Source organism: Hipposideros armiger, unplaced genomic scaffold, assembly GCF_001890085.2.
Source record: "Hipposideros armiger isolate ML-2016 unplaced genomic scaffold, ASM189008v1 scaffold_235, whole genome shotgun sequence".
In the NCBI taxonomy this organism is placed as follows: Eukaryota; Metazoa; Chordata; class Mammalia; order Chiroptera; family Hipposideridae; genus Hipposideros; species Hipposideros armiger.
The window spans coordinates 79,578-89,967 of NW_017731585.1; the positions used below are offsets into that span (position 1 = coordinate 79,578).

The 10,390-nt window shown below is 37.9% G+C and overlaps 1 pseudogene; it reads left to right on the forward strand.

Annotated features, from left to right (window-relative positions):
* Positions 1–8,708: 8,708 nt before the first annotated feature.
* Positions 8,709–10,120, forward strand: LOC109389477 (eukaryotic translation initiation factor 2A pseudogene; annotated as a pseudogene).
* Positions 10,121–10,390: the final 270 nt, after the last annotated feature.

Sequence of the window (10,390 nt, forward strand, 5' to 3'; positions counted from 1 at the left end):
AAAATTAAAATTGATCAGTAAACTGTCTAGAAAAAAAAACATTAAAAACAAAATGATGGAGGACTTCTACCTCCTCAATGATGCAGTAAATTGTACTTATTTCTATTCTTCCCACTGAATATAGCTGAAAACTGGACATTATACAACAAACATAAGGGCCGGCTGAATGGCTCAGTTGGTTAAGAGCTCACTCAAGAGTTTGAGCTCTGAGCAACAGCGGTTCGAGTCCAGCCCGAGCTGAGCAGCCGCTAAGCTGCCAACAGGTAGCAGGATGGCTCAGCTAAAAAAAAAAATGATGATATACAACAAACATAAAAAGACTGAAAAGCAGAGAGAAAAAGCATACTGGTTAGGGACCTCAGAACCCAAAGAGATTTCCTTGGGTTTTCTTTTGGCTCCACATATTCCAGACTGGGCACTAAAGAAGATGGCAACTTTGAAATGCCAATAGGTACAGAAATAACCAGCCCCTCCCCCCAAGAAAATGCTGTTTTCCCTAGCTAAATGAGAAGAATTGGAGTGGCTTCACAAGACAGAAAAGTTTTTCACAATAACTGTTCTGCTCCAGCCAAACATCACAGGAAAAAAAAACAGCCCCACTAAATCTTAATTAGAAAAAGAAAATACATAGAAGAAATATGAAAAGAGACTCAGGGACATGTGGGACTATAATTAAAGACCTAATGCTTATGTCAACAGAGTCCCAGAAGGAAAGGAGAAAGGGGGTGAGACTGAAAAAGTATTAAAAGAATAATGGCAGAAAATTTCACAAGTGTGGAAAAATATATAAACTTAAATATTCAAGAAGCTGAGCAAACTCCAAACAAAATGAAACCAAAGACACTCAGATCAAAATATATCACAGGCAATTTTCTGAAAAAATGAGAGATAAAGAGAAAGTCTTAAAAGCAGTCAGAGGGTAAGAATAAGTTTTCCCCATACATGGGAAAAACAATTCAAATGGCAGTGGATCTCTCATCAGAAACCATTGAGGTCAGAAAGAGGTAGCACATATATAATATAATGCCTTATAAGGAATAATAAAGGTATATATTAGAAAACAAATTGAAAAACACTATAGGTAAGTGAAAATGGAATTCTAAAAGATGTCAAATCACCCACGGGAAGTGAATAACAAGAAAACAGAAAAATAAAGAGTATAACAATCAGAAGCCAAAAATTCAATGGCAGACTTAAGTTCTAACATATGAACAATTATTGTAAATAAAAATTATCTCAATACATCAATTAAAAAACCCAGAGATCTGAAGGGTGGATTAAGCCAAATATATCTAACTGTACATCATCTATGAAACAACTCACTTCAGATACAATCACATAGGTAGGTTAAAAGTAAATGATGGAAAAAAAGGCATCTTGCATATAATTAATCAAAAATAAATCAGGAGTGATTACATTAATGTCAAACAAACTAGACTTCAGAGAAAGAAAATTATCAGGGACAGAGAGCTAGATTACATAATGATAAAATGGTCAATATTCCAAGAAGACATAACAATCCTAACCTGTAGACACCAAACAACAGAGCTGCAAAATATATGAAACAAAGGCTGATATAACTCAAAGGAGAAATAGACACTTCTACAATGATAGTTACAGGCTTCCACACCCCTCTCTCAACAATTAATAGGACAATTGGGTAGAAAATCAGCAGAATATAGAACTCAACAATATGAGCAATTAGCAAAACCTATTTGACATATATAGAACACTACTCCAAACCAATAGAATACATTCTTTTCAAGAATTTGCAGAACATATACCAAGATGACCATACCTGACTCATAAAACAAACTTAACAAACAAATTTAAAGAATTTAAATTATGCAGATTATTCTCTGACTCCAGTGGAATCAAACTAGAATTCAATAAAAGAAAGATAATAGGAAAATCTCCAAACACTTGGAAACTAAACAACATACTTCTAAATAACCCATGGGACAAACAAAACAAAACTCTAAAATAAGTGAATTAGTTCAGCAAGGTCACAGGATAAAAGATCAGCACACAAAAATCAATCATATTTCTATATATATATATATATTAGCAATGAACACATAGAAACCAAACTTACAAATAAAATGCAATTTACAATAGCTCTCCCCAAACTATTTCCAGTTAGATGGAAATCTAACAAATAATGTACAGGACTTGCATGCTGAAAACTAAAAAACATTAATGAAAAACTAAACATGATCTCAATAAATGGAGAGACTCACTGTGTTTATGGATTGAAAGGCTCAACACAGTAAAGATATCAATTCTCCCCAAATTCATAAGTAAAGTTAATGAAACTCCTATCAAAACTCCAGCAAGAACTTTTGTGTATATAGGCAAACATATTCAAAAGTTTATATAAAATGCAAAGGAACTAGAATAAATAGAGCAATTTTTTTTAAGATTTTTTTTTATTGGGGAATTGGGGGGATGGGAACAGTGCTGGGGAATTGGGGAAAGGGGAACAGACAAGTTGCTGTCGTTTTGTTCTTCAATCTAGTTGTGGAGGATGTTGCTTCATGGCCCAAGTTGGCACCATCATTGCACTCTTCTCTGGCGAGGCAGATCAGTCGCCGGCTTCTGGACGGCCGCTCACTGCGGCTGCTGGCCGCTCACGCTGGCTGCTGGCTACACACGGTAGCCCATGGCAATCCACTGCCACAGGGACTGCAGCCCACGCCGTCGCCAGCGACTCACGGCAGCCCAGCTCCAGGTTGATCTGTTGTTCAGCATCTTAGCTGTAGAGGGCAGTGTCACTGGCCCTCATATGTGGGATCCGAACCGGGGATGCAGGGCAGTGTCACTGGCCCTCATATGTGGGATCCGAACCGGGGCCCTCTGGCATCCCAAGCGAGTTCTTAACCATCGCGCCACTCGGCCGGCCCACTAAATAGAGCAATTTTGAAAAAGAAGAATCAAGTAGGAAAAATTATTTTATATACTACTTTATATAGTTTTATTACTCAAGGCTATGTTGCATTTTCAGAGGTATAAACACATAGATCAATGGAATAGGACAAAAAGCCAAAAAATAGTCTCATAAAGTATAGCCAACACTTTTTTTTTTTTTTTTTTACAAATTGAAAGCATCTCAACTTGTTGTCTTTGCAACAAATGCCTTTAGAGCAATTGGGAATCCATAGGTAAAAAAGTTTACCTGAATTTAAACCTCATACCCTATACAAAATTAATGCAAGATACATCATAGATTTAAATGTAGAAACTATTAAACTTTTAGAAGGAAGCATTAAAAAATCCATTCCTAGAACTTTGTGAAGAGTTCTTAGACATGAAACAAAAGCATGCTCCATTTTTTATAAGTAAAAAAGTCAATAAATTGGACTTCACCAAAATTAAACACTTTTGCTCTGTGAAAGATCCTTCTAAGAGGATGAAAGGACAAGACACAAACTTGGAAAAAATATTTGCAAACCACATATCTGACAAAGGCCTCATATCTAAAACGTATAGAGAACTCTGAAAACTCAACAGTAACAAAAATAAACATTCCAATTAGAAAATGAGGAAAGAAGACAAGAGATTTCATCAAAGAAGATATATGGTGAGCAAACAAGCACACAAAAAGTTATTCAACATCAGTAGCCACTAGGGAAATGCAAATTAATATAAGTGAAATATACTGCATATCTATGAGGAAAGCTAAAATTAAAAAAAAAAATAGTAACAATGCCAAATGGTAGCAAGGATGTGGAGAAACTATATATCTCATACTTTGCTAGTGGAAATGTAAAATGTTACACCCAATCTGGAAAATAGTTTAGCAGGTTTTTAAAATAAATAAATAAATACACATACTCTTACTATATAACCTAGCTCTCCCAGTCATTTATCCCAATGAAATGAAAACATGTGTCCACACAAAAAAACTTACGTGATTGTTTTCAGCAGCTTTATTTGTAATAGCCAAAAACTGGAGAGAACTTAAATATCCTTCAACTGGTGAATAGTTAAACAAACTGTGGACACCCATACCATGGAATACTATTCAGCAAAAAAAAAATAATAATAAAATAAAATAATGAGGGCTGGCCAAGTGGCGCGATGGTTGAGAACTCGCTTGGGATGCCAGAGGACCCCAGTTCGAATCCCACATATGAGGGCCAGTGACACTGCCCTCTGCAGCTAGGATGCTGGATGGCAGCTCGACCTGGAGCTGGGCTGCTGTGGGTTGCCGGTGACGGCATAGGCTGCAGTCCCCTGCTGCAGTGGGTTGCCATGGGCTACCATATGTAGCCAGCAGCCAGCGTGAGCAGCCAGCAGCTGCGGTGAGCGGCGGTCCAGAAGCCGGTGACTGATCTGCCTCGCGGGGGAAGAGCGCAGTGATGGTGCCAGCTTGGGCCAGTGAGGCAGCATCCTCCACAACTGGATTGAGGAGCAAGGCGACGGCGACTTGTCTGTTCCCCTTCCCCCAGTTCCCCAGCACTGTTCCCATCCCCCCAATTCCCCAATAAAAATCTTTTTTAAAAAATGATGAACTATTGATTGACACACACACAACTCATATCTCAAAAACCCTGAGAAAAAAAGCTAATCAAGAAAGATCATATTCTGGAAAAAAAAAAAAAAAGAAAGAGATGACTTGACTCAGGAAAAGCAAAAAAAAAAAAAAAAGAAAGAAAGAAAGTTCATATTCTGTATGATTCCATGTATGTAATATTCTCAAAATAACAAAATTATAGAAATGGCACAGATTAGTGTTTGCCAACAGTTAAGGATAGTGAGGCAGAGGAGAGTGGAGATGACTACAAAGTTTCAGCATGAGGGTAATGTTTGTGATGATGAACCAATTCAGTATCCTGAATGATTTGATGTTTACATAAATCTATACTGGTAAAACAACCTAGCACTACAAGTATATGTGTACCAATGTCAATTTCTCTATTTTGATTAGGTGAGATGTAACCATATGGGAAACTTGATGAAGGGTACAAAGAACCTCACTGTCTTATCTTTGCAACATCCAGTGAAATTATCATTATTTCAAAATAAAATCTTTAAAAATGCAAAAATAAATAAAACAATGACAAAAATTATTGAAAATGAGATATGGGCAAAGGTATAATAAGTAGACTATAACACAAAAGAAATAGCGTTAGTCAAAATGAAAATCAGGTTAGGTGGAATTTATGAGCAAAAAAATTAAATTTTTTTGAGTTAATAGCAACAATAACAAAAGATATGATCCATAAAACATATATAGTCATTAAACTTTTTATACCAAACAACCCAGCAGTAAAATAAATAAAGCAAAAATTGATGGAAATACTTTTAAAACCTTTAAAAAGCAGCTGAATCATAGCAGAAGATTTTGATATATTTTCTTCAGTTCAGGTATAGAAGATTGTACCAGACATAAAAATGTTAGATCAAGGTAATAATACAATAAAGGAACTTGATTTCATGAAGACAAAAAATGTTTTCTTGTCTTCATGAAATATTTACAAAGGCAAACAATGCAATTGATAACAAATAAAATCTCAATTAATCTCCAGAAGTGGGAATTTCACAAGTGGTGTTTATAACCATTATTCAATAAAATCAAAACAACCCAAAAATAATGACTAAAATATCCATTTGAAAATTTAAAAGTCGTCTCTTTCCCTTGAGTCAAAGAATTTTGATGTGGTTGTGAGAGGAGGCAAGCACAGCATTTACCTACTCTGCCATCTTGACCAGAACCCACCTTTCTTTTATTTTAAAAACCTATGGATTTGTTCCATAAATAATGAGCATACTCAGGGTTGAACTTCAAGCATTATAGATTATCTAAAGTCTTTCTGAACTATCAGTTTCAATCCCAGCCCAGCTTCCTCTACAGAGATGATTGTTAGTTTTCTGTGCTCCCTTCCACATGTTTTCATAGAAATACAGAACGTTATTTTGTGGTTGGTTTAATTATTTTTTAGTTGGCCTTTTAAATGTATAAAAATATTTAAAACCAAACATTGTCCTTGAATATGGTTTTAGTTGTAGAATATTGATATTGATATGAAAGTGTCTCCTTTTCATTAAATTATAAGTAATTTTCTATATGTAAGTTCTTCTTTGATGCTGTTTATGGAATCATTTTCAGTCTTCCAACACCTTTCCAGACTTTTATCAATTTCTTAATTTCAAAGATAAATACCTGTATTTTCCCATGTATAAGACTCACCCCTTTTTGAAAAATTTGGGGCCTAAAAACTGGGTGCATCTTATACAGTGGTTGTATGAGTGCAAAAACAAGTGCGAAAAATTGGGAAATGCAAGTAAAAAAATTCTACAACCACTGTACAAGATGCACCCAATTTTTAGACCCCAAATTTTTCGAGAAAGGGTGCATCTTATACATGGAGAAATACAGTTATGTGAACCCAATTCACCATTGTGAAACTGGAAAGTGTGCATTCTTAAAGCAAGCTGGAAAGCCAAAAGGGCTGGTTCAAAGACTCAGACCCATGAAAGATCATGATTTAACTGGAGAATCTTAAGAACTTGGGTAGCAGAAAAAACAGAGGTTAGAGGCAGAAACATTCATTCAACAAGTGTTTACAGAGTCCCTTCTGGGACTCAGGCTTCTGTCCAGTGGCAAGGACGAAGTGAAAGAGACAGCCAAGTGCCAGAGATGCAGGACTTTGTGTGGCCCACACATTTCCTCTGTGGTATGAGGGTCTCCTGGAGAGCTGCATTTGAGTGGCCTAGACAATCAGTGGCCCTCACCAGAGGCGGCAGCACTACTGGGAGCAGGTACCATCCTGGCCCAGCTTCATGGAAATGGAGAAGCAGCCACAGAGGTCAGAAGAAAGAGCTCAGACAAGTGTGAAATATCAATGAAACTCAATTTTTAAATAAAGTTATCAGATCAGAAATCCAAACAAAGAGCACCTAACAGCAAGCAAGTGCATAAACCAAGAAAGTACTGCACTCAGAGGTTTTTGGATGGGGAAGAGTTATGGCCATTGTGCTTTTAATGCCTAGGAAGGGTTATAAATAGCTGAGGAAAGGGATTCTGTCATCTGCTGTTATACACACACACACACACACACACACACACACACACACACACACCCCTTTTAACACTGTCTTAATTTTTCAAATGGTTCCGAAGTTTAAAATAAATGGGTTACTCGGATGCAGATGGGAAATGTGCCAAGTTTTCACCAGCAATGAGTTAAACACCAAAGGATCTAAAAGCATGAATGTGTGAAGCAACTTCAGGACACAAACCAGGACTCTGACCCTTGGTGGAAAAGAGAGGATCCCCCACTCAGCCAGGCGCCCAGGAGGACAGGCACGTGAGGGAGGGTTCCCGTGGAGGAGCCTTGCTTCACTACTTGGACACATGATTTTGAATATCCCCTTCTCCAGTCAACTCCTTCCATGAGCTGGGCCCAGCAGTGGAGGGAGGGAACCCCGGAAAGTCAGGAGAGCATGCTTTGTTTCTCATCGAGGCTCATCTTTGGGACCTAAGGGGTGACAGTCAGATCTGGAGTGACATGTTCCACCTTATAGTCAGTCTTAGGAGGTGAGTTCTCCAAAGGGAAGGGAGGAAGGTCAGTGTTAGAGACCTATGCCCTGCAAGGAAAAACAACAGGCACATTCTAAGGCAGGTCTTGGTGGCTGCTGTAGTAAGTTCCCTTGCTTCTCTTCCAACCATTTCCATCACCACTCGTACCTTCCCTGGTTCACCACTTGACAAGCTCCCAGGCAGCTCTGGCCTCAGATGCTGGTAAGCTTGTGGCCCACTGGTTCACAGAGCTCCCCAACTGCTACGGCCTTCCTGGCATGGCCTCCCCTTTTGCGTTTGTTTTGATCTAAACCATAGACAAGGAAAACCAGAACTTTCTGTCTCATTCAGGGCCCACCAACCATAGCCTCTTGTTTTTCAGTGAAGAAGTCAAGCCGAGAGAGATATTTCAGGATTCAACAGTCATGATGTCTTCAACCTACACATAATTCACCCTTGTTCTGGAATTGATCAAAGGCAACCTGGTTATAAACAATGCTGTCATATGAATAGGACCAAGAGGAAAGATGGGGAAGAGTTGTCCTGTGATCAGGTGTTACTACACCATGTCTGGGGGGCACTTGCAGCAGGATTAACAATAGAAATATGTATTTATTGATTCACTAATCTATATTTCATTCAATAGCTATTTATTGAGCACACTGGGCACTAAGAGCAAGGGAAGGGACAAATTTTCATTCATTTAACAAATATATACTGAGCACCTACTATGTGCCAGGCTCTGTGCTAGGCTGGGGATCAGTGGTGAATGACACCAGGAAGGTCCCTTCCCTCATGTGGCCTACAGTCTGCTGGGGAAATGTTTCCAAGGCCCCACAGTCAGTGTACGAACCCATTTGAGGGTTCAAAGAAAGGTCCATAGTGAATGGACCACCATATTTTAAACAAAGCACAGTGTTTCCAAGGGAATTGCAGGAACACTGCAAAATCTACACCTTTAGTAAGTGTAGGACCTTGTTTGCTGAGGCAAGGGAAAAAAACAATAAGTATTATCAATTCACTAATACAGGATTACTACACTCCTCTGATCTCCAAAGGCAGTTTCACTTTTCAAAACAAACAAAAAACATATCCTGGCAACAGAGAAAACTTACCCTCTCCCCATACATGTGCCCCTAGGAGACTTAACCTGTAGTTCTACAATGTGAACCCTGGGATGTGAATGAAGTCTTTCATCCAGGAAAAAATGCAAAATTGGTATCCATCCTGCTCAGATGATGAAACTATTTGTGCCTAAAATATTAGCAATGAAACTCACTTCTTTAAAGACAATTTTAATAAAATTGCAAGTAATTTGCATTTCCAAGAAATTAATTATTGTCTATTATCACTTGGACACAAGGTGACTGTAAGCTCCAAAGAGTAAGAGTGTTTCTACATTTGTTAGGTTTTATCTGTACCCCAACTTTAGTGGACCTCATGCAGTGGCAGGCAACAACTATTCTTCTAAGGCTGATAAGGTTATGATGCTATCGAATGAAACAGGTACTGCTGCGTTGTGTAATAGCTAGAAGAAATTTGACAAGACAGGAACTTCATACTACAGGGAACAAATGATGTATTAGCTGGCAACAAGTAGAGAAAGTGCTGAATCCATTCAATTATCAAAACATAGCCCCATTTAAATATAATTTGCAATTCTAGTTCTATTGAGTTTTATGCTATTCATGGTTTGATGCCTGCCAAAGCCACAATTTCAACTTGAAATGTGGTACCATGTTTGACTTTGGAATTGGTGTTATAAATGTAGCTTATTTAGTCTTCATGGCCATATATTAATGCTAGCTGGATTTAGAAACCTGAGGGACAAATGCAATCAAGGCATGTTAAAAAATACAAACCTATTTCTAAACCAGTAACCTCTGATGCTACACATTAAGCTTGGTGTCTAGATGGGGAACACATTTGACTACTATGCATGTTTCCAGGTTGTATGTTAATACTGGGTACAAGGTTTGACACTGTGCCAGTTCTATCACAGCACCCATTTTTGTATGAACTATTTCCAGCAAAAACAATACCTCACCAAGAGGTTCCAAGTGAAAAACCCAATGAGGAGCCTAAATTTGCAATGGTTAATAGACTCCCAGATGTAAGAAAGAAACCCATCACCAATTCCAAGCTGCCTGAGGAGAAACTATCCCAGAATAAGAAATCATAAGCAGAAAATGATAAGCCATTATCAAAAGCAGGCCTCAAAAATCAAAGAAAATATGAGGGTAAGAAAATTGCAATGCAGAAAATAATAAGTGACAAGAACCAAGACATGGCACCCACCTCTGCCCCACAGAGCACACCATGAAGTATTGTGTCTCCGTTAACATCTGGAGACCGAGACAGACAAAAAATTCAAGAGCCTAAAGAAGACCTGAAAGCACTTGAACCTTGAAAGAACAAGCAGAAACTGAAACAGCTAGAAAAAACAGTGAGTTGGAGAAAATTTTAACAGACACCACCCTTCTCCAGGAGCTAGAAGCTTTGGAATTAGTTCCTTTAACGATTCACAGAGAGCAAGTCGTTAACTTCAATCAATGGAAGTGCATCTTCTGTGTTAGACCCTGTAGAGCTCCCTGAATGTCATCTGCCCATCTCATATCCACATTTACTGCTCATCTGTCACTCACCATTCTTTCAAGCTTTGGCATATATGTGGAATTAGCTAATAATGTTCATTAAATTGACTTTCCCTACCTTTCAGTACATGTTATAGAAGAGAGATGTGAATTTCATAGCTAAGCTCAACAGACTGAAAGTTAAATATCATTCTTATTCAGTACTATTTTTCATATAAATGAATAATGGCATTTTAAATTAAAACAAATAAATACATTTCATTTTCTTCCT